General features: G+C 42.2%; 1 protein-coding gene across 22 annotated transcripts in view; it reads left to right on the top strand.

The window, feature by feature from the left end:
* The window catches only part of LOC138287896 (neuronal cell adhesion molecule-like), a 799,924-nt gene that overhangs the window by 403,937 nt on the left and 371,036 nt on the right, over positions 1-24,951 (top strand). Inside the window, exon 1 of one of the 22 annotated variants that reach the window (XM_069228881.1) lies at positions 82-242. The exons of 19 other annotated variants lie outside the window; for them this stretch is intronic. The gene's annotated coding sequence lies outside the window, so the exon portion shown is untranslated. Of the gene's footprint in view, positions 1-81; positions 243-24,951 lie in introns of those variants that run through there. 2 more of the 22 variants (XM_069228879.1, XM_069228860.1) reach the window with 2 other exon arrangements.

Raw genomic sequence — 24,951 nt, 5'->3', positions numbered from 1 at the left:
GATCACACACTGACGCCTGGGAGGTCCCGGCTGCCTGTGATTGGCTGCTGGAAAGGAACCCTCTTCGGCATGTTATCGCACACAGCCAGGGAGCAGCAAGGCAGAGCAGCAGCCCGTTCTGACGGCGGGATTACACGCGGGTCTTCCTGGCAGCCTCTCACCGCTTTCTGCTCTACCGGGACCGGAAGCGCATCTTCCGCAAGGTACCATTGCTGCGGTTGCAGTTCGGCACAGTGTCGGAGGTGAGCTAACGTTGTTTTCTTTGCTTCGTTTTCATATAGCTACATTCAGGACAGCGCAGTAAAGCCATAAAGCCATTTCAGTAATTATCAAGATGCTGGTGGGACTACGATGACGTTCTTCTGAACAAAATGCACTCATTGTAAACGGCATTTAGATGTGTCATGTCTGGAAAGCGTGTTTGCAGTGTGTTTTGTGCTTAATACCTGCCTAAGTCCCGATGATGCGGAACTTGTGCGTGCACACGCATAAACGCGCACCTGCTCGTAGCAGGGTGAGTTACTGACTGGAGCGCTGGCTGCTCAGATGTGCGTGGCTCCTGTGTCTCAGAGGCTTGCCCCATCATAGCCTTTAATGTCTGCCATCGAACTGGGCAGAAACCGCCTCTGTTGCTTTCAGTGCGGCAAAGCTCCGGCGACAAGTGCAATAGAAGTTGTTTCTGGCTTTGAGCCATTGCAAGAGTTGTTGTCCTCTTAAGAATGACTGAGCGTGACCTCGAACAGATTTGATACCTGCAGCTCTGTGTTGCGACACAAACTCATGCTCCTTTCTTTCGTTTGTATTTTTTTTTTTACACAAAAGTGTTTTTGTGCAATTGAACATTTCTGTCTCCCTGGATTTTCAGCTTTCTTGAGCAGGAGACTTTTCCTATGTTGTGCACAGAGGAAAACGCACCCGAATTATCCAAGACTGACAATATATTTAGAAAGAAATGGATGCGAAGAAGTCACAGTGTCACCCCCCCGCCCCCCCCCCCCCCCAGCGCTGCCTGTTTTCCTCCCCTACCCTGAACAGTGATGTGCTGCTGAAACCCCCGACTGTGCTCCGCTCACTGCATGGCATGGAGCAGCACTTAACGGCTGTAAAAGCAATCTCGGTCATTAGGACAGGGGCATCTATCTATTATTCTCATCCTGGCAATAGGGGCAGCCCCAGGAAGTGCACGACAGAACAGCAGCAGGATTAATAGAGGCCTTTAAATCTGCAACAATGGAATTAAAGTTAAGGATGTGCCCATTCACTCTGCCTGGACATCTGTGCTTGTGTCCTCAGTGAGCTGTGGACATGGACTTTGCTCATCTATTCTACAATTCATACAGATGCTCATATGCAGTTTGCACTGACAAGTATTGGGGCCGCGTTTGAAAGTACAACCCTGGATGAGTTTTTAAAGCGCGTTGTCTTTGTTGATGTGCGTCTGGCTTATTTGAGTGACAAATTGAGGCATCTTTGCTCCTACACAGTGTACTTTGCTTTCCCTGCCAATGCAGAAGTGTCATATGGTTGGGTGTCCTCGCACAATTCATTTTCGGTGTGATTTTGGCTTATATTTTGGACTACCTGATCAGTTCACGTTACCTAAAAGCATTATTGTGATTGAGAACATTAATTTAAGTGAGCAACCTACAGCTAGAACATTCTCTTTTCTATGCAAGCTCCATTGCAGTAATGCAGAAGCGTCATTTAGTTGGGTGTCAACAGACAATTCATTTTCTGGGTGAATTTGGGTTACATTTTTGACTAATTGACCAATTCACATTGGCTGTAAGCATTATTGTGATTGAGAACATTACGTTTAGCTTGCAACCTACATCTAGAAAATACTCTTTTCTGTGCATGCTCCATTTTTGACATAAGGACATAAGAGCCTATGTCAGTTTTGCCAAGGATCACAGGCTTGATAAAGTGTCAAGACTAAAGCTGAGGTCTCTTGATTTTAGCGCCTGCACTTTAGCTAACAGACCACGGCAACTCGATTGCCTCAAATGTTACTAATGTAACTAGTACAGGCACTATAGAAACAGGATAAAATGCATAATACAGTGATGGTTTAGTTTGTCTGGTTTTAGCTTGTTTCTGATCATTGTAAGGTTAGTGCTTTTGTGTAAAAATTGTATGTTTTGGGTCTGGGTTGGTCATTACTTCACAATTGTGAGCTAACCCCAGTGGCATCTTTCTTTGTAGATGTGCAAGTTCTGTAGCCGAAAGGAAATTCAGTTTCTTGCAAGCACCTTGACAGTGTGTAAATGAAATTGTATCTTGAAGATCCTCAATATCTATGTACGTTGCACTCTTATACATATGTAAACTCCTTATCACCAGATAAGTGCAAAGTTTGTTTTGCAACTTTAGTGAATATCTGTTGGAACATCACAGCTTTTGGAGCAGGGCCACCATGATGGCAGAGCTGTTGGAGGAATCTAGGGATGTGCAGAAGCCAACATTTAAAAATAGTTGGATGTTTTGTGGTTTATCAAGCAGAGGGTGCCACCGGAAGTTTTTTCGCCGTGCCCCACAAAAGCATCTTCTGCCAGCTCTTTCTTAAATGTTGTAACATTTTATGGTATCTTCACTTTTGCCACTAGTTATGCTGCAATAGCTAAAATGAAGAGACACATCCTGCATACATTTGCATTTTGCAAATAAAAACTACAAAAAGTAAACGTAATATATATCTGCATTTTCCATCTTGTCTTAGGGCAGATCAGAGTGAAAATTATATCTACGTGCAATCAACGGTGTCGTAAAACGCATAGAAAAACTTTACAAAGGTGAATTTAAATTGCAAATGCCATCAAATACTGGAAAGGCTGAAAACCTTAAACTCTGCAAAATATCTCTGATAAAAAGATTGATTTTCATGCCCTTTACCCTAATGTGATGATTGTGTGAATATTTGTAATATCCATGTACATTGATAGCTCTACTGCACACAAAAATAACTGAACCAGTAATTCCAAGTCTATAAACACCAGGTCTGCACCTGGTAGAGGAGCTACTGGCTTTGCGAGTAGTTATTGCACCTGACCCTCGCCCACCCTTCTCCTACAGCTCCTCTCAGCTCCTCCATTCTATCTAACTCTGCTCCCGGGCCTCACCCGCCACCAAATCATGAGTCAAAACAAAGCCCCGGGTGAAGTGATGCAGATTTGGGGCTGTTGTGTTTAAGGACTGAGGAAAAACAGAGAATTGGATTCACTCCTTCCAGGTCTGCATGATATTCCACATTCCAGAAAAAATAACTAATTATGCCCATATTTTGGTGGAGTGATAAGAGACAGATTTTCCGAAAATGGCACACCTCTCCTTACATCCACACCAAAATAGGGGTACTTATAATAAGGGCTATACATCTAGGCCCTCATTATGAGATTGGCGGCAAATGCCGCTTAATACCACAGCGACGGCCGCCAACATACCGTCACCGTGGCTACGGACCGTCCATGCCATTATGACAGTAGCCGGAATTCCGCCAGAAGGCTGGCAGCATTCCGGCGACGGTCATGGCAGCGGACGGCGGTTAGGTGGTGCTGCTTCCAGCAGCAGCACCACACCAGCAAAACAGTGCCTACTGTATCATGTTCCATGATACGGCCTGGCAGTGTTTTGCTGGTGGACGCTGCTGCTGGCAGCAGCGCGGTGTCCAGTCTCCTGCTGGAGGACCCCCTGCAAGCAGGTAAGTCGGGTCTTCCAACAGGAGAGGGAGGTGGGGGTGTTGTGTGCGTGTGTGGGGGTGTGTGTGACTGTGTTTGAATGCGTGCATGCATGTGTAATGCGTGTGTGCATGAGTGTGTGTGTGTGTGTGTGTTCGTTCATGTTGTGTTGTGTGCTTGCGTGTGTACCTGGATGTATGTTTGTGAGTTTTGCAGTGAGTGTGTATGTATGTATGCATGCATGGGTGAATGTGTGTATGTATGTGTGTACATGTGAGGCGGCGGGATCAGGAGGGGGAGAGAGGGGAAAGGCTCTGGGGAGGAGGAGAAGGGCGGGGCAGGGGAAGGAATTTCCTGGCACTGATAGTGCCTACCGCCATGGTTTCCATGGCAGTACAGAAACCACAGAAACCATGGCGGTGGGCGGGGTCAAAATGCCATGAGCGGTCTAGTGATGGCCGCAGGCCTGGAGGCTGAAGTCTCCAGCCCAGCGGTCAGTGTGTTGACTTGGCTGTTTGGCTTTTTCCAAACCGCCAATGTCATAATAGTGGAGGTAGGTACTGCCAGCCTGTTGGCGGTAATACCTCCACTATAGCACCAACCGCCGGGGTCGTAATGACCCCCCCTAGTGTTCACATGTGGAGGGATATCAATATTGTAGATTTCTATTTATTTGTTCAACTATAACGTTTCATTACACTGTTTGTACCTTTACACGGAATCACTTACCTTACTACAACACTTTTGAAAACGGAGTACTTTGGTTCTCTTTCCTGCACTTTTAGCACCAATTATCGCTACACCTTATATGTTAAGTGAGCAAATGGATTTGGCAAATGAAGTGCCATATGTTTTTGGAAACGCACAAAGTTATAACTTTGAGTGTGATCATCTCATTTGCAGTGAATGTCACTAAGCACTCCTTTGAAACTACCAGCAGCTATAATCGTTGCATGAGCTGCATGCACTATCTGCCTATAGCTATTATTTAAATGTATGCATTATCACCAACAATATAAAATGTATGTCTGCCACTCCTTGGATGGTTTCAGTAAGACTGAAGAAGGAGAGGTTGTAGCATCAGGCTGTATTGCTGCAGCAGACAGGCACTGCACCAATTCTTTCTACACCACCGCCTTTGTTGTGTACCCAAAGTCCTGTATAAGGCACATTTTAGAATACGCCATTATAAGAGAGTTGATTTTAGCCACATTAACAGAAAATAAATGATTTGAAATCTGTCGACTTTATGCTTCATTTCTCAAATGTCTGTGGATGTTTTTCCAAACCAGTACCCGAGCCAGTCTTGGATGTCAATAATTTCACTGCTCAGTGAAGTCTGTTTTCACATGAATTGAAAAAGGTGAAACATGTCCCAAAGTGGAATTGATTTGATTTTTTTCTCCCAGTGTGTAGTAATGGCAACATGACATTTACAAATATTTTAAAAAAGATATATACAGTTTCCAAATACTCAAAATGTCTTTTTGACATTTGTTAACCTTTCTCAGAATAATGTGTGAAGCTCTGCTCCATTACACAAACCTATTTTCCCAGTTACAAACATGGGGATTATTTGGGGCGTGGCCTTGATGCTATAGAGCGATCTGGGTATTTGTTTTCGAAAAAAAAGTGTATTATGATTGCTTTATGAAAGCATGACTATTGCCTTTTGTTGAAAATATTATACACTGCTTTGTGTACCTCTAGAATCTTTGCAGTGCACACATGCTTAAGGTTAATTCTTGTTTTGGTTTCTTTCAACTGTGCTAAAACCTGAAGAAGATACACGAGTGCTACATTGGCAGCAGCAAAAGGGTAACAAAGAACAGCCTTTACTACACAATATTTACCATGCAATGTCTTTAACACGCTTCCTTTACCACGCATGTTATGTTGATTTTGTATAACGCACCAATCACCCAACAGGGTATCCAGGGGCTTGGACAAGATGTGCAGGTGTGGTCTCAAAGGACTTATATGAAGAGACAGGTCTTTAGCTTCTTGCACAGCTCAGTAAGTGAGGAGGATGCTCTGATGTGTTGAGGGAGTTCGATCCAAGTCTTTGGTACAATGTAGGAGAATGAGCAACCTCTAGTTTTGGTTTTGCCACAGTGGGGAGTGTGTACAAATGAGAGTGAGGCAGGGAGTATGTGTCTGGTGGCTTAGTGAAAGTGTACGCAGCTGTTTAGGCATTCTGGTCCTGTGTGCGGCTTTGTATGTGTGCAAGAGAAGATTGAATTGGCTGTGCCTGGGAGTGCAGAGCCAGTCAAGCTTCCAGAGGAGTGGTATGTTGTGGGTGCAGCATGGCATTATGAGTCTTGTGGCTGCGTTCTGGATGGTCTGGAGTCTGTGAAGGAGTTGTTTGAAGATTTGGACATAGAGATTGTTGCCATAGTGCAGCCTGCTGGTGATGAGTGCTTATGTGATGGTCTGCCTAGTGTTCTGAGCAGGAGTGGCTCACATGGCTAAGGCTTGGCGGGGCAGAGGGTGCGGGGGGCGTGGGAAAAAATGATGAAAAAATAATTTAAAAAAAAACGTACCTGCTTTGCTCCTGCGCCGCGCTCCTCTCCCGTCGCTGCTGTAGGCACAGACTCATAGCCTGCCCTGCCCCAATCCTGACGCTGCTCAGGGTAGCGTCAGGAGTGGCTGGGAGCACCCAGCCAGGGCACTCCCAGGCAGACTGGGAGCCTGTGCAGGCTCTCTTCAGCCCAACAACCGTGTTGCTCGGCTGGAGAGAGTCCTGTGCACATGTGTGTTTGGCCGGCGCGAGACAGCCGGCCAAACACACATGCGCTCTGAGGGAAGTGCACAGTGTACTCCCCTCAGCTCGTCACCCCCAATACCCCACCCCTTTTACATGGAAAGGATAATAAAAAGTGTTTATTATCCTTTCCATGTAAAAGAATTTGCAGCGGTTGCTGCTGGCGGGGGGGGAGGGCACGCTCTTCGGCCCATACGGAGGAGCCGCGCCTAGTTCTGTGTCAACCATTTGAACATGCTTAGCAGCATGTGCAGAATGTGGAAGCAGGAGGTGCACTGCATTGACTTGAGACTTCATGCTGAGCTTGCATCTTGGATGATCCTTAGATTTCTTGCGTAGCCTGTGGGTCCAAGCTCTGATTGCCACCAGGTAGAATCCTATGGGGAGGTCCTGATGCCGAAGACCAGTGCTTCCGTCTTGTCAGAGTTGAGCTTCACGCAGTTGGTTCACATCCAGTCTGCTGCTATGGCCATGCAGTTACTAAAGTTTGTTCTGCTGGTGTTTGTCTTGTCCGTCAGGGAGAGGAGGAGTTTGGTGTCATCAGAATAGGAATTGATGGTGATGTCTTGTGATTGAATGATGTTGGCGAGCGGTGGCATGTAACTGTTGAAAAGAGTGGGACTGAGAGTCGATCCCCATGGGACACCGTATATCAGTTTCTTGTTCTTTGATGCTCTGATGTGAAGGGTGGCACTTATCATGCACGTTAAGTATATTTAAGCTTATATATATATATATATATATATATATATATATATATATATATATATATATATATATAAATATGTATATCTATCTATCTATCTATCTATCTATCTATCTATCTATCTATCTATCTATCTATCTATATAATAATATTTATATCCATATATAATTAATTTGATAAATTTATGGTTTAGGGGTGGGTAGGGGTATAGGATGATAACAGTAATTTTAGGATTTGGGGGTATAGGGTGGTGAGGGTAATTTTAGGGTTCAGGGGTGGGTAGGGGTAGAGGTAAAATGTGATGAGTGTAATTAAAAATTAGGTGGAGTTGGGAGGTTCCCCCTAATAAGGAGTAAAAAAAGGTGGTTGGTTTGAGGGTGTCCCCTCCAAAGTCGGTGCCTAGCAGTGTTACAACAAATACTGCTGGACAGAATTACACCAAAGTTGGCAGGAAGCTAGATCTTAGTCTGCAGATTGAGCGTTTTGTGATTTGGTGTAAATCCATTCAGTAATTTCTGGGAAATTAAATCTGGAAGTCTGGGTCTTAGGCACTCTTGTGAGAGTTCCTTGAACCAAATAAAAATAAATAGAACACTCTTAATAGGCTCAGGGAGCTTTTTTCCCCTGGGCCAATTTGCTCCCATGGGAGTCTGACTCCCACAGGAGAGAGCACTCTGATTGACTGCTAGCAGCATGAGAAAAAGTTTGCTGGCAGCCATTACAGGACTCGGGGACATAGTCCACTGTTCTGAAGTTTTTTTTAAAACAAATACAAGGGGGAAGGGTAGGGATACCCTGCCCCCCCCCAGCCCTATGTGAGGGACCCAGATGGACCCCCCTTGGGCCAAAAAAAAAAAAGAATCAGTTTTGCCGTTGTCCTGTGGGACTCCTGAGGGGCCACTGGCCAAAAAAAAAGAAAATAGTGGCCCTCATTTTTCAATTGAAATATTTAGGGAGGAAGAGGTCAGTGGGGCCTCCCTCCCACCCAGCCCATTATGTTACTTGAGATCATTATGGCACATATATATATAGATGTGTATATATATATATATATATATATATATATATATATATATATTGTTCAGTGTCAATAATAGTTCGGTCATTGTTTGCATAGGAAATGCCTTTATTGTTTTGCTTATAACTTTGGCACCATTATACAAATCTACACATAACCTTCTTAAAAAGTGCTCTTTTTTGACTAGTTTATGCATGGAAAGTTTTGGAGTGATCCACCAAGTGGGTACCAAGAAAAAAGAGAGTCCCAAAACGCAAAATCCCCATGCATTTCCCATAGACTGTTATTAGAAGCACTTTTACAAAACCTGCAGAATGGAACACCAACAAATTGGGTAGGAAGCTAGATCTTGGTCCGCAGACTGTGCTTTTTGTGATTTGGTGTTTAGCAGTGTTTAAGAAATGAAGGTGCAAAAATATTTCTATATTGAGACAGTTGGGTTCGAGGGACTCCCGCGAGAGTCCCTCAAACCCAGTTTTCAAAAATAGAGCATTCTGATTGACCTAAGAAGCATTTTTTCCTTGAAATCAATTTGCTCCCAGGAGAGTCAGACTCCAGTGAGAGCAGCACTCTGATAGGCTGCCAGCAATGTGGAAAACAATATTGCTGGCAGACCTTACGGTACTCGGGGGACTTAGACCCCTGGTCTGAAGTCTAAAAACAAAAAATAATCATATAAAGTGCAGGATAGTGATACCGTGCCCCTCTAGGCCCTGTGGGGGTGTACTCAAAGGGACCTCCCTGGGGCCAGGATAAAAATAAAATTGGTGTATTTTGCCATGTTCCCGGAGGACTCCTGCTGGATTGTGGCAAAAAAAATCAAAAACCAAAATGGTTGCCCACCATTAATTCCATATTTTGAAGAGGGGGTGTTAGTGGGCACCCCATACCTGAGCCCATTTTGGGCCCAGTGAACCCTATATTCCAAGGCTGAAAAGTGGTTAAATAGGGAGGAGTGTCATGTGGCCCCACTCCCCAAGACTTTCTAGTCCCCTGGGACCACATCCTTCGTGACCAATTGCTTAAAAAAATGAAAAGGGGGCCATGTGGCCTCCTCCCTGATCCTTAGAGGTCCCGGGGACCCCGTCACCTGGGACCAAAACTAATTTTAAACAGAGGGGTGATGTCATCAATGATGTCATAAATAGTGTCATAGAACATGTCTTGAGCAGTGTAATATGTGAGGTGATAAGCTGCTCGTGATGGGGTTCAAGTTATTATTAGCTCTGCTAACTATGACTGCTGAATTTCTGTGTTTTTTATTTCAGAAGGTTATGTTGGCAGTGACATATTTACCTAAGTATAACATCACAATAATATCTCTATCTATCTATCTATCTATCTATCTATCTATCTATCTATCTATCTATCTATCTATCTATCTATATTTTCAAAGCTCCTGCCAGCTGGGAGCAGACTTAGGGGGTCATTACGTATTTCGGTGGACGGTTTTTACCGTCCACCGAACTTCTGACGGGGAGGTTGCCGCCATACCAACAGGGTTGTAATGTTGTACTCAGACCACCGCATTGGGGGCGGTCCGACCGCCATCCACGAGTCTGGCAGTCCAGTGACCGCCAGACTAATAATGACCCCTTTAGTGTTTGCTCCAGCTTGGCAGAAGATTCAAAAATGCTCGTACTGAGTGGGAGCAAACACTGGTTTCCTTGCCCATGCTGGTGTGGCCAGGAAAACCACTATGTCCCAGAGTTGGGCTCCTTTGGACATAGCTAGTCTGCCAGCCCCAGGGGATAGAGTCCCTGGGGCCATTTCTGGTTCAAGAAGTGGGTCCATAGGCCCCCCTCCCCATTTTGAGTAATTTCAGCCTCAGAGGTGGGCTCCCCGCGTCCTCTGATTGCTCAGGGAGGTGGGCTGAGTGGCTCGCTAACTTTGGCCCCACGGGAGGGCTTCTCTTGGCCTATAAAGGCTAGAGGAGAGTCCACATGCCCCCTCCATTGATAAAAAAAAGCAGCCTGGCTACTATTTTCTTTTTTTTTTTTATGATGGTGCAGGATCTCAGCAATTTTTGCCAATTTATTTTATTTTTTGCTCCGGAGGGTCCTTCTGGGTCCCTCTCCTGATGCCTAAGGAGCCACAGTGTCCCTTCCCTGACCCCTTTGTATATTGTTTTTTCATGTTCAGGACAGGAGTCTAAGTCCCCCAGTCCTGTAATGGCTGTCATCAACATTTTTCCGTGTTGTCGGCAGCCAATCTTAGCTCTCGCTCACGTGAGAGTTTGACTCCCTCAGGAGTGAATATGCCCAAGTGAAAAAAAGGTCCCTGGGCCAATCAGAAGGCTCTATTTGTTAAAATTGTATTTGAAGGACTCTTGCAAGAGGCCCTTGAACCCAACCATAAAGGTATCTATATTTTTAAACCTTAATATCTCCAAAAATATTGAACAGTTTTACATAAAATAAAAAAAAACGCAATCTGCACACCAAGATCTAGCTCCCTGCCAAATTTGGTGTAATTCCTTTAAGCAGTTTTTGCTGTAGCTTTGTCTAAAAAAGTCTATGGAAAACGCACGGGTGTTCTGCATTTAGGGACACTCTTTTTTCTTGCCTCCTCTTGCCAGATCACCCAACAACTTTCAAAGCGCAAACTAGTCAAAAAGTAGCACCTTTTTGGAAAGTTTTGTGGAGATTCATCAAACGGTGTCAAAGATATTATTTGAACCGGAATATATATATTTATATTTAATCTGGGAGGGCAGCAGAATCTCAGGCCAGACCATGCATTCAACCCACCGCCCACTGTGTATTGCGATGGGCATCTTACTTAATGTTACAAAAACCTGAGAAATTAACTGAAAAAAACAAAGGTTACAGGGACATAACAGCTAGGAAATAGAATTTAAAAAACACAAAGGTTACAGGAACGTCACGTTAGGATCAGAATTTACATGCACAAAACCATAGAAATTCAGCTGTTATAGTTAGTTATTTCAAGTAACTATAACACGTACCCTAAGCATTTGCAATAGAATTATTGATGAGAAAACTGTGCAAGTCGCAAACTTAGCACCACTGTAGATTGATCTGCTGTTTGGCGTGGAGCTTGCATTGGCAGGGCTCAAAAGGAAGGTGTGGAAGTACTGTCTGAAATACCCAGCAACTGGTAGAAGCCTCTCTACAGAGAAGGGGAACACTATATTGCTGTTTTCCTTGGGTCCAAATGGCAGCAGACTTATAGAAAGGGTCTTTAAGATGGATGAGGAGAGTTGAGTTGTATGTAAATCTACTATTCCCACTTTGAATGCGTGTCTCCATTGACAGATTTACGTCATTTGCAAGAAAGTAGTACTAGTATGATAGAAAAGACAAGTATTGTTTAGTTTAATATATTTTACTGTCAGTTTAGGTTTTCATTTCAGCTGTAAAAGATTAGTAATAATTAGGCAAGGGCGATATTTAAATTACAGTAGCATGTTATGTGAAATTCCTGAAACTGCACCGTTACACTGCACTGTGCAAGTATGCCGCTGTGCGCTGTAAAATTATTATGTGGTAGAACAAGAACAACTCAAACAAATGGTTCATGGGCATCAGCAGTTTGTGACAGTTTTGCTTTTCATGCTTTTTTTTTGCACAAAATTCCCCCACCCATCAAAAACCAACGTGAGGATACATTTCAAGTTATGTCCCATATCATAGATTTGCATTTTGTGTAATCAAGCGTAATTTCGCATGATTTTCCCAACATTTTAAGTACTAAAAACAAATTAGGCGAATTATGCAGACACCTATTACAGATCCAATTATATTGCATATAGTGGCTTCCCAGAATATTGATGGATCAATTGCAATTCATCTTTATTGGGGTAAGTGGCAGTCACACATAGAGCTGAAAAATCGGGGTGAATAATTGCAGGCAGAAAAGGAAGAAAAAAGGAACAGTGAAATGGAATAGATAATATGTAATATTGACAAGAAAGGGAAAGAACCAGAAGAGGAAAACAGTAATCAATCAAGCTAAATGTAAGCAAAATAAGGTAGTAAATGTTAGGTGTTATTATGAGAGTTGCAGCTATGTGACGGGTTTCTAGAAATGTTTTTTGATTGCTCTGGACTGAAAGAAGTGTCATGAGGGATACAGATTTGAGGGCAGTGTGAAATATATGGAGGAGGACTCTTAGACTCATAGAAACTGTAAGACAGTAGTGTTTTGTGTACATGGGATTCAGAAATGTAGTTTACTTGAGTGCTTAACAGGTATTGTGCATTTGAGCTTGAAGGTCGTTGTAAACAGCAGAAGAACTATGAAATACAGAATTGGCAGAGATGTGCGTGCCCGTGCCCACAATGATTTGACCATAAATGTGGTCAGATAAAATGTACTGAAGTAAAGTTTGAAAGGAGAGTTAGTTGATGGAGATGTTTATGGGAGATATGAATAACAATGTAGAGGCCCCATTTTGTAGAAACAACTAGTGGTTGAGTGGAAAGCAGAGTTTGTTTGTTTTTGATGAATTGCATGCATTTCAACACATTCTCAGAGGTATTTAGGCAAGGAATTTCGGTGCTCGATGTTCAAAAATACAAAAATATTTTCAAATATATGTCAAAACCCAAAAACCATAAGCTTAAGGTAGTCCCAAAAGCTGCATGAAAGGAAGTTGAAGAAGACTTGAAGAGGCACGAAAAAAGGGAATAATCAGAATAATGCAATCATGCTGATGGATGTTTTCTTTAATGGTTGAACAGGAGGTCCTGTGCCAAGGCTAGATTATGCACAGGCCTTAGGTGTTTGAATAAAAATGCCTGGTTGCATAGATCGCCTTTGCTGAAGGCTAACACACCATTATACCACATTGAGTGGCATTTGTGTTTAGTGTGGTTGGCCAATGTACTGTCTATCGTCAAAGTCCACTTCAGAGACAATTCTGATGTTAATTAACACATTTTATCACACATTTTGTTGCTTTAGGTGCAAATACTTCTTTGTTGGTCTTACCTCGCCTACAGCAGTATTCCAATAACCAATATATGGGGCGTTGCATAAGAAAATGGAAGGGGTGAAATCCTTCCAGAGCATTATAGTATGGCTAGACGTGGATGGGAACGAAGACAGGTAGAGACCGAAAAAGGCTCTCAGGTGCCAGAATTATTTTCCAAGTGTAAAACTGAATTGATGTTTGCCAAATATTTTACACATGAACTAAACAAAGATAAAATATGGTAATTCTTAAGCTTGACCAAATTGTGTATGCCACATTTTGCTCTCAATACACAACTAGTGAATCAGCAAATCAAGACAAAAACACTAGTGAAGGGCTTAAGCATAAATGTGAAAATTATATTTACTGCTGATGAAAGTAATAAAGTATTATAAAAAATATTATTGCAATAGGATTAGGAAGAAGACAGTGTTTTCACACCTTCTTCAAAAGAAATAACTGAAGTGGGAGAGAAAGAATTTGAGATTGATACTGAAGTAGCCAGAAATAGTGAGCTGTGTAAGTCGCAGACACGACTTAGTAAACCTTGAGGCCTCTATCTGATCCTAGGGGACTGTCTTTCAGTGAGCGTGGGAGACTTTTGATAGTAATGAGGTTGGCGCAGCCATTTGGTTTTATGGTGAAATACATTGTAGTGCTGATGGATTATTTAATCAAATGTGCAGACGTATGTGTTTAGGATATTGTGGATACTAAGGAAATTATTACATTTATGGCGATATATTCCAGCATGGTAACATTGCTAACACCTAGGTCTGTGACAAAGGAGTACAATTTAACTCAGACAAGTAGAAGGCATTTTTAGTTCAATTGAACATAGGCTGAAAGCGGCAATGCAATTGTTAACAAGTAGAAGGCGTTTTTAGTTGAAATGAACATAGGCTGAAAGTGGCAATGTAATGTTTAAAAATATTAATAGAGTAGTGAAATAATGCAAATTGTCATGGAAAAAAAGTTATGAAAATAGTCTTTTCTTAAAAGAACGTCTGATGTTTTCACTGGAGTTTGGCCCTTTGTCCATATGAGAGAAAGGGTGCCTAGTTCTAAATTCATCCCAAGATGGTCGATAAAACCGAGAAAGAGGGTGGGAACGTGCAAGATATAGGAAAGTGTATGGAAAAGGCTTAGAAACAGTATACACATTTCCATTCTGCGATAGGGACAAAAGATCGTCATGTGACTGAGGGACAATCAATGTGAGTAAAAAGAAGCATATTACTGCACAAGCGAGAGACAAGACATGGGCATCCTTGGCAGGTTGTGGGTGTGTCATCTGATGCAGTGAGATTGAGCAATTTGAATGTAGCTCATGAGCATGATTTCACAGTGTAAAGGGGAAAATGAGAATTGGAATGTGAAATTCTAGTCAGAAATGAGGTTCTCACCATAGGTATGTTTTTTGCAGTCTCTATTCTCGGTCCAGGTAGGATTCATACTTATTAAATTGCTCACCTACAACTAAGGGAGATGTTTTCCACTCGTGCGTCCCTTGCTCGTCCTCACCCTAATGCCCCAATTTCTGCCTCCCCCCACCCTGCAGTGTGGGGTCCAGTATCCCTAAGGTCCTATTACTGGGGGAATCTAGAAGAGATGGCGAGAGAAGGTGAAGTGGTGATGGACAAGTAGGATATGAATGATGGAAGGCTGGAAGAGGAGAGATGTGATATTGTGAGGGTATGATGTGACGGTGATCTCTAGGACGCATCTCAGAGGTATTATGGGGAGGACCATAAGTTACACAGGCAAATTAGGGTTTTTGCAAATTTTTGAATTGCGTAAACACATAGCGTTTAGTCCCGAGTGTGCATGTGTTCTACTGTAATCAATATTAAAACAGCAGCGTGGGTTTTGTGCGCTTGGGTGCTGTCTTCTCGTGGGTTTGCGTATTTTATTTTCCACCGAAAATTGGGTTTTGGCAACTTCTGGTATTCTGTCTCGCTTGTTGCGATGCCCCTTGCGCAGAAGACAAAGGATTACTTAAAAAAACATATATTGCAGTAAGCCGATAGAGATTTATAGGCACGTGACTGGAGAACCCTAAGCAAAGAAGAAAACTGTTTAACTTTGAACAGTTCAACACACAGACATTTTCTCCAGTCTGAAGTTTGCTCAATTCTTCACGTTTGCAACACGTTGTCTCCATGGCTACCCTGTGCACTGCAGCCAGATTTAGAACCTACTACATTGGACACTATTATATGCAACAGGGCTAAGCTTCAATAATACGAATTTGTGAAAGGAAAAAATAATATTCCCGTTTTGCTAGTTCTACTGCCCTGGCACTGCGGATCGTGGGTTTTAGTGGCAGGAGAGAGCAAGCATGAGGGCAGAAGAGGAGCACACGAGCTGAGGCAGAACATAACAGAGGAGGGTGATGAAGAAAACAGAGGGGATGCATGATAGAAGCAGACTAAAAATTATAAAGCCATGGGTTGGCACAGTCTTTGAAAGTGCCAATGCCAAGACTGCACTAGGTAACAGCCTCGTTCATCGAGGTGCCATACACCAGTGTCTGTGTCTCAGATATGAATATTTCTGGGTTCTGCGTCGCCCCAAGCTTGGTTCTTTCATCTTTGAGCTAGGAAGAAGGTATTTTCAAACTTTATATTTACTGACTCTAATCGTAAAATTTGCCACTTTTTGAAATATGCAAATAGCTTTTCTCTTGCTTGCACACGAGTCCGGTCCTCAGATAACTACTTTGGTTGACTGCGTGGACCAACATACCTCGTACAGTGTTTTGTTCCGCGTTTTGGTGGATATTGTCTCCTACACATGACCTTTATTTACTTTGTCTACTGCAGGTATCACTTAATTCCATGTCAATGCAATGCTTCATTCATTCTCGGTGCTAGCAGCTTAACCTTGGAATACTCTGTCAATATCCACTGGATACTGGAGTATCTGCAGGACTGCAGGAAACCTGTTTCTATGCTTGTTTATCTGGGTCTCTTTTTGACAAGAAGCCTGTAAAATGACAACTCTGTGAGCCACGTGTGATGATAACTTGAAAAGTATACACAACTGGTGCAGACCCTTCTAAACATTCAAAGTACAGTCACTCATCGCGAACCGATGGCCCGATTTAGAGTATGGCGAATCCATTATATATCACGTCGGCCTAGTAACATAGGATGCAATGCGCTTGTAATAAGGCGAAGGGGATATCCATAACGTTCTGATGGAGTACCTGTCCGCACAATCTAAATCAGGCCCTAATTTTCTCATTGCCTGCAAAATAATTCTCCCTTTGCATTGGTAAAATTGGACGGTTGGCTAATTAAGCCTTGATTATATTGAAATTTGGGCGGTGAAATGTGTCTCCTCTCACCCTCTATGACACGGTGCTGTCTGATGTTACAGCACCCCCATTAGTTTCAGAGCCACTTCTGGCACATTACAGGGCTCGAATATTGATGAGCTTGGCTCATCTCGTGCCAGAGTCCAGGGCTAGGCCAAAGCTGTGATTCCTGAGAGCTAGTCGAGCTTAGAAATGTAAGAACTGGAACTAATCTCATTAGTGACATTGAGTCCTGTTTGTAATGTTTAGTCCTGTGCATTTGAGTAGGGGCAGAGAAATGGGTTAGCCTTTTGTGTGGCTAATGTCAGAGTACTGTATGACATTGTCTGATTATGTGTAAGGAATGTACCTCCCTAGAAGTGTTCTTTCATGTTGCCTTAACTAATTGATGATTAATGTCCCTCTGCGACAGTCCAGGGCAGGCACTTAGCTGAATTCCTCGGGACACCTTTATCTCTCCACCCGGCTCCTACGCACTGCAGAACTGCAACTTTTCAGGAAGTTTAACGGTCATTTTATTCCTACATCCTCTGGATTGCTTACTTTTTTTAACCAGATAGTCGCATACACAATTCTTTTAACGTTATTGCTGCTATAATTGGCTCCTTCATTCTCCCCCGTCCTTGCCACTATTCTCTTTTTTTCTCTGTTACACACTCTTTCTTACTCTTCGCCTCTGCTTAGTTTTTTTTCTCCTATTTTGTTTATCTATCGTCTTTCTGTCCCTCTTTCTCTCACTCCTCCTCATCATTCAAATTCTCATCGTTCCCATTCCGAACTTTTTCTCTTTTATTATTGTTCCTCTTCTTTACCGTTTTTCGTTTCTTCTTTTTTCTTGCTTTCCCTCCTCTCTCTCCCTACTGGGTCTCAGCCACTGTCCCACTCTCCCCTCTCAGTAGGTCGCTCTTGCCTTCTCTCCCTACCGACCTGAATATCAGCAATATACGTGTGACTCGGTTTCTTTGCTTTTCAGAATACCAAACGATCAGAAAGTATAATACATATTTGTTCCCATATCCTGTTCATTTATGACTCTGAAACAAGTACACAAAACATATTTGATCTTAATTTCTTTTGTAACCATTTTCTTTATTAACATCTCATTTCTCTGGTTCTGTCTCCTTTTCTGTCTCCCAGTTTCTATTGTATTACGCAACCCAAGTTTAGCAACTGTTTGCTGGGTGGGAGAGTGGACCTGGTAGACAGTGCAGAGGTGTACTTTTTAAATAGAGCGCTCAAGCGCTCTGGCCTGTTGTAATCTATCTAGGGGCTTTTAACCACGCCCACCATACGTCCATCACTATCACTCGTTCAGGGGCTTGCCTTTCAAAAATCCTTTGTTATCATTTGTAAATGCTTTACGTTTATCTCTCCTTAGGGCAGTTTTGTTACTGCCTTGGCCATCGACCCTGTTTTCTGTCTCTCCTTCGTGCTCATGCTCATGGTGGCCATGGAGCTTTGAATCGGCTCGCTTCTGTCAACTGTTTTACTTTTCATTTTCAATTTACGTGGCAAGAAAAGTCCAGTTATGAATTTAAAACTCTAATAGCTCTAACTCGAGCAAACACGAGATCCATTACATTGCAAATGGTTGTCTTTATTATTATTACCTAATATGAGCCAGTGGTTGCATGTAGGAACTGTCAGCACTCATTTTTGGGGTCCAGCACTTATTTTTTCTCTGAAGACTTTGATCCAGAGCAAGAGGGAAAAACCCCACAAAAAACAATGCTAATGGGCGAAAGCAGAGATGGAAAATAAACTGCAAGAGCGAGATAAAGGGATGGGGAGTTTCTCGTAGTGGATTAAAGAGGTATGAGGTGGAATAAGAACTACACAGACTCTGCATTTGGAACCCCGATCTTCCATAGTGTCAGCCACAGGCTTCTAAGTAAAACACTGGACCCAGGCACTTATTCTTTTACAAACTTTGCACTCTTTTTCGAGCGCAGTTATTTACGCTTTGTTTGGCTTGATTGTCAGAGAAGTATTTGTAGAAATATTGTCAGACATAAATATAGGCCCTGATTCTGAGTTTGTTGGGTTGCAGGTGCTTTTTATCACATCAGATAAATAAAAAATACCTTAGCGTATGTTATTTATTAGGTGTGTTAAATAGCACAATTGTATTTTTGGGGAATAACATGTGGATTTTGTTGCTTACTATATATACTTTTCTCCTATTGAATTCCATCAGGTTTGGCCCACCAGAATTTAACAGTATGAAATAGTCAATGCACTCTGTAATTATCCGATACTGTAAATACCACCTAACTCGATGTCCAATAACTTATGCAGGGATCTGACTAACTTGTAATCAAGACCATGGGGGCCATTCCGACCCCGGCGGGCGGCGGGCGCCGCCCGCAAGGCGGTGACCGCCAAAAGACTGCACAGCGGTCAAATGACCGCGGCGGTCATTTTGACTTTCCCGCTGGGCTGGCGGGCGACCGCCAAAAGGCCGCCCGCCCGCCCAGCGGGAAAGCCCCAGCAACGATGAAGCCGGCTCCGAGTTGCTGGTGTGCGACGGGTGCAGTTGCCCCCAGTCGCGATTTTCAGTGTTTGCTTTGCAGACACTGAAAATCTTAATGGGTCCCTGTTAGGGGGCCCCTGCAGTGCCCATGCCAGTGGCATGGGCACTGCAGGGGCCCCACGACACCCGTTCCCGCCATCCTGTTTCTGGCGGTGAAAACCGCCAGAAACAGGATGGCAGGAAGGGGGTCGGAATCCCCATGGCGGCGCTGCTTGCAGCGCCGCTGTGGAGGATTCCCTGGGGCAGGGGAAAACCGGCGGGAAACCGCCGGTTTCCCTTTTCTGACCGCGGCTTTACCGCCGCGGTCAGAATTGCCCCTGAAGCACCGCCAGCCTGTTGGCGGTGCTTCCTCTGTCCCCGGCCCTGGCGGTCCATGACCACCAGGGTCGGAATGACCCCCCATGTGTCCTAAATATCAGTTATAAAATATCATCCCACTGGGTTAGAATTTCTATTAATAACTTAATTGAGTTGATATGTTTGAAAAGGATGTGGAACCATAAGGCTGGGATGCTCAGGTTTATGTCTGTAAAATGTTTCAGTAGACATTCAAAAATGGGCTTCGAAGAAAACAAAATTACAAATCTACCTTGCATTTTGACAGGTGACTCCAGTCTGTATAGTGGGCACAAATAGCAATGATCAAGAGTGCCCGCTGGGCATTACTACACAATTTTCCTGTCTTTTCCAATGGTAAGCAGAGTGCACACTGGCCAAATAGCCCAGGAGCTGATTATACTATGTTTGTGAAACCAATGGAAGACTGATGGAAGACTATTTTTTCTACTTTTGCTTGACTGCTCTACACAAGAAAGTGAACACTGAAACCAAGTAATTAAAAAAAGTTACTATAAATGCACCAACACCTCATTTTGATGCCCTTATACAAAGACACCTGCAAATTATAAAAATGCACCGAAGCAGACTTAACAAACTCACCAAAAAATAAAAACATATGAATGGAACAGGGTGCAAAATGTTGCTTTATTCTAATCAAAGTTAACACAGAAAGATAAAACATGCAGAGAATAAATCAAACCAGAATAAGACCTAACATCTCAGGCGCTTGCAAATGAGACACCTGCCATCTCATTGTCAGTGTACAGTAGATCACATGATGTTGTGGACCAACTGGCACGTTCTTGATATAACTAGAACTTCCAATAGCATCAACCTCAGCCATCCCTTCGCAAGGATAAAAGTGCATGCAAACAATACGCAAATGCAGAGAATAATGATGAAGATGTAACCAAATTGAAATGCAGCTCCCTTTAGTATAAATGTTCATGTGACACCACAGGAGGAGGTAGGCAGCACACAGAAAAAGGTTGTTACTGCAAAATACTATAGTCTTGGATTTAGCAATTAGAAATGCATTTAGAGATTAAGGGGCCTATTGACAAAGATATCCTTGCATATGGCTAAATCTAGGTAAGTTTACCATTACATGTTTGAGTAACTGTATCTTTGGCTATTCACAATTTACGAGCATGAAGCTTCTAAAGTGTGTCGGCTTACATATCATACATTAATTCTGTTCATAACGCTGTGTAAGTTTAAATATATAATAAGTAAATACAAACATTTTACTTCAGGTGGGTTTTTTAAATAAATCTTTAAAAATAATTATTTAATTTAATATAGTTAAATTAGTTTAATAATTTAAAAATATTTTTATAGTTGAAAGATAATATTAGTAACGTCTTAAATGTATGGAGTGCTCTCAACCACCAGGGTTTAGATTGCCATGTGAGAAAGTTTAGAGAAACGTGTAATAGTGTATTACATTTTAAAATAGAAATAGAAAAAATATGTTAATGTAAAATAGCAATGTTAAATTATTTCATATATTTATTTTGATTGTAGCAAAATGTATAAAGTTACAGCATTAATAACTTAATTTAAATATAGATTGGAATTATTTGGATGAATTAAATGAAAATTATAAAAATTTAAAAACAAAATTCCAATATAAAGTAAAATACATATTTTTTATTACATTTTACACAATCTCAAAAGCTATGTATAGAATTATTTGTCATGTCATTATATTTTAAGAAAAATCAATGTTAAATTCATTGTTACATTTAAACAAGGTTACTAAACTGTTACATTAAAGTAAGAAATGTTTTATTTTTAGATAATGTTGTTAACATTAAGTTAAATGTATTTATATGTTTAACTAGTTAAATAATGAAATTTGATTTAACACTGTTTCCAGTGAGTTTTTATTTTAAGTCCCTACCTTCACTATTTTCTATGGCACTATGTGGCAGTACCAGTCATTGGCCATGTGTAATTGTAATTGTATTTATAAAGTGTTTACTACCCCTGAAGAGGCACTGAAACTCTTTTCAGTGAGTAGCACGCTTCTCCGAAACTCAAGGTGGATTAGTGGTTGATAAGTAAGGGGAACTATATATTGTTATTGGGAGTGCTGGGAGTGGTGGACAAATGATCCTGTTTGTTGGATAAATAGGATACAGGATGGATAGAGGCGGGAAGAGTTTACAAAGGTTTTTTTAAAAAACTTTATTTATATTTTTGGCAACCAAACAGTACATAAGGACTTAGCAGGGACTGGCGGGTTACATAGACAGCAAGCATATTCAATATGAGTGTCCAGTTGACTAATCAAGAAGTAGAATAAGCTCAATGAATACATAGTATCACACACTGTATGGGGCAGTAGCACTACCAGTACAACCATTTGAGTAAACATTCCTGCAATCCAGGGGACATACCAACAGAACTTACCAACAACCTCAGAGTAACGGGCACACCTAAACAATCCCATGGAGACTGGAGGGCAGCAGTAGCCGACACAGAATTCCCAAACCAAAGCCATCCTGTGGGCAAGCATCTATTGAAAGGTACTGCCACCATCTATGACTCCACTTCTACCTCCCCTTCAGCAGCAGCAGTACTATCTCCCTGTCACGAAAGAACAGTTGGTAAGGTCACCAAATATCCTTGGAGCATCTGCGAAGAGGCATTAGGTCATGACATGCATCTAACTGAATATTACAGTAAGCCATGTCTGCATGTCATTCTGGCAATGTGGGCCCCTGCCCAACACATTGCTATCCTACGTTTCGCTGTTAGCAATCCCAGGGCCACCAAACACCCTTTGGGTAGATGGAACTTCTTTCTCCTATCCTAACAGAATGAATAGTGCAGTAGTTTTGCCTGTAATGTCCCGCAGCACTGCTAAAACTTCAGTCCAGAAGCACTGTATTCAGTACCAGGCCAATCTGGCAAATCCTGCACCCTCTATCCCACTACGAGTTATCCTGCAAGCTGTATCTGGACAGTCAAGCGGAGTGTAGTATACCAGATTGATATATTTGAAATGAATGAGCCAGCACTGGCTGTTCAGAGAGATGGATTGAATAACCAAGCAGCAGTAGATCCACTGCTTGCCACTGATCGTTAATTCTAACTCCTTTTACCACTCCTGATGAGCCTTGATGGCTCCCAGTTGATGCGCCTCTTGTCTACAGGTATATAATTTGGCTTTCATGCATTGCGGCGGCAGCGCTTGTAACAAATAAGTCAATGCGGGCAGCAATGGTGGCTCCGTCATGGTGTCTCTGAGCAATTCTCGCAGCAAGTGGAACGCCCTATGATAGTAAAATCGAGTTGAGGCAGTTGGTGTATTGCCCTGTGCACTCACCTGTTCCCAACTATGAAGAGATCCATCCTTGAAAAAATCACCCATACATTTTAGTCCTAGCCCATGCAAAGTGCTAACCCCTGCCCTCTCCTGTCCAAGAGGAAACCACATGCACAACTGTAATGGTATCCACTGTGAGTAAAGCACTGGTCCGGCCTGTTGAGCTGATAATCTTTTCCAAGAATATTGTGTGGTACCAACAGGATCCACAGTATGGTAGCGCCACAGTGATCTATTAAACAGCATCTTCTGTAAAGTCAATGGAAGCGCAGCATCACATAGCATCCAAAGATGGGGTAAACTCCCCAGGCCATGCAGCCAATAATTAGCAAACATGCATTGGGCAGCGTTATAAAAAGCCTCTAGGACCAGAGCATTTAGTCCACTCATGTCATAGGGGAAAGTGAGTGTGCACCAACTAACACAGTTGTTTCCCTTCCCGAGCCAGTCGAACCCTCAAAGCTCACAAGGTTCGGAAGACCACGATGGCTACTACAATCGTAAAGTTGGTGAAAATGGACCAAAAATGCGCAACACCACCATCTTCATGATGGCAATGCGGCAACAAAGTGACAGGGGTAGGTGAATCTAACACTCCATCACCTCGGTAAGACACCGCACTACTCTACCATAATTATCTCACATAACAACTTCTGAGATCTGTGTGCACCTGAATACCCAGATATCGTGCCACATCGGTAGTCCTCTGCAAAGGATGCTCCAGTGGCACTGGTGTAGCCGCAATGAGGGGGAACAAAAGAGATTTCTCCCAATCGGTGTACAGCCCTGAATACCTACTGAATAACACAACCTCTTTGAGCACCGGGGACAGGTTACTCCCCGGGTTCAGCACATAAAGAAGCGTATCATCTGCGTCCCAGTCAAGTTTCAGCCTGCGGGGCACCTCTCGCACCCAAACACAGTGTGGCAATGTCACGGAGCCCCATGAAGGCAGTGGGCCTTAAAATGAGGATCGCCATGTCAGCGCTGTATCTGTGGTGCCATAAGCAGGCCCGTGACCTGCATGGTATTCAGACCACACAATGGCAGACTGGGAGCCACGTGGTGCCACCAGGCACCTTCTCATTGCAGTGTTTTGGGCCCTGTGGCAGTACCAGCTTCTCGGTGAGTAGGGATGTGGGTAAGTCATCATCAGTAGGGCATTTGTCACCCGGATATCGCAGGATAATGGAGCAGCCGAAGAAGCTCGCCTACATGGCAGCCATCTTTTAACTGGGCAAGCTCTGCCCCCAGAAAAGGTTATATGGGAGTTGATAGTAGTAAAGAGGTTTGGGATGAGTCAGAGAGAGGAGATAGGGGATATTTTGAAAGAAGAATATGATGAATCATAGAGTTGTGGTTTGTAGAGATTAGTATTTTTTTTCTACAGTGGACGCAAAATATATAAATATGTAGAGACATAACTACACATTAAAGGTTTACATACATAAAGATTTTAACATCACACCCATAGGCAAATAATTATAAAATTATATTAGATAAAGTTGTATATATACATACATGGATAAATATTTACAACCCCAAGCTTTCTGTTTTGCTGTAAATTGAGTTTCATGTTTCTCTCTTTTATAAGTTTTTGTAATTTATTTTTTTTGTTTTTTTATTTTATATATGTCCCCCAAAAATTTCAATAGTGAAGCAATTATAGATACACTTGTTATAATCACATTTACACACTGTGACAGACATGTTATTGTAGGAAAATAAACCCATAAGCATACTCTCATCACCTTATATGTTTTTGTTGTATTGATCTACTTATATGTGGCTATAATGATAACGTTTTTTATATATATATATATATACACACACACATATGTAGTTAATATTTATTTGTTTATTTATGTATTTTAAAATATGTATTTATCTAATTTCAATTCCATTAGTAAGTTACATACCCATAATATTTTGTGTCCCCCCCCATTAATATATTAGTATTTGTTTTTATTATTTATTATGTAATGTATTCAGTATATTTTGTAAGTAATAGGTGCATTGAATAGTTAACATTTAAACATACTTTGTGTATAATCAAGTATAGATGGTCTGATATGTTTGTTGTGATATGTGTGATCATTAAATTCCATAGTTTGACTGCTTGAACAAAGAAAGATGTTCCACGCATGTTTTTTCCTTGTAGGATGGGATTTTGAGGCAGGGCGCAAATCTGGTGCAGAAGTTTCTTTATTTTATGTATTTTGTGATTTTCTTCTAGATGATAGTGGTCCCGTTCCAGGTATTGCTTTGTGGGTGATACAAAGCAGCTGTTTGGTGCTAGACTTACTCCAGCTCTCAGCT

The sequence above is a fragment of the Pleurodeles waltl genome, chromosome 4_1, assembly GCF_031143425.1.
Source record: "Pleurodeles waltl isolate 20211129_DDA chromosome 4_1, aPleWal1.hap1.20221129, whole genome shotgun sequence".
Taxonomy (NCBI): Eukaryota; Metazoa; Chordata; class Amphibia; order Caudata; family Salamandridae; genus Pleurodeles; species Pleurodeles waltl.
This window is presented reverse-complemented; position numbering and strand designations above follow the sequence as displayed.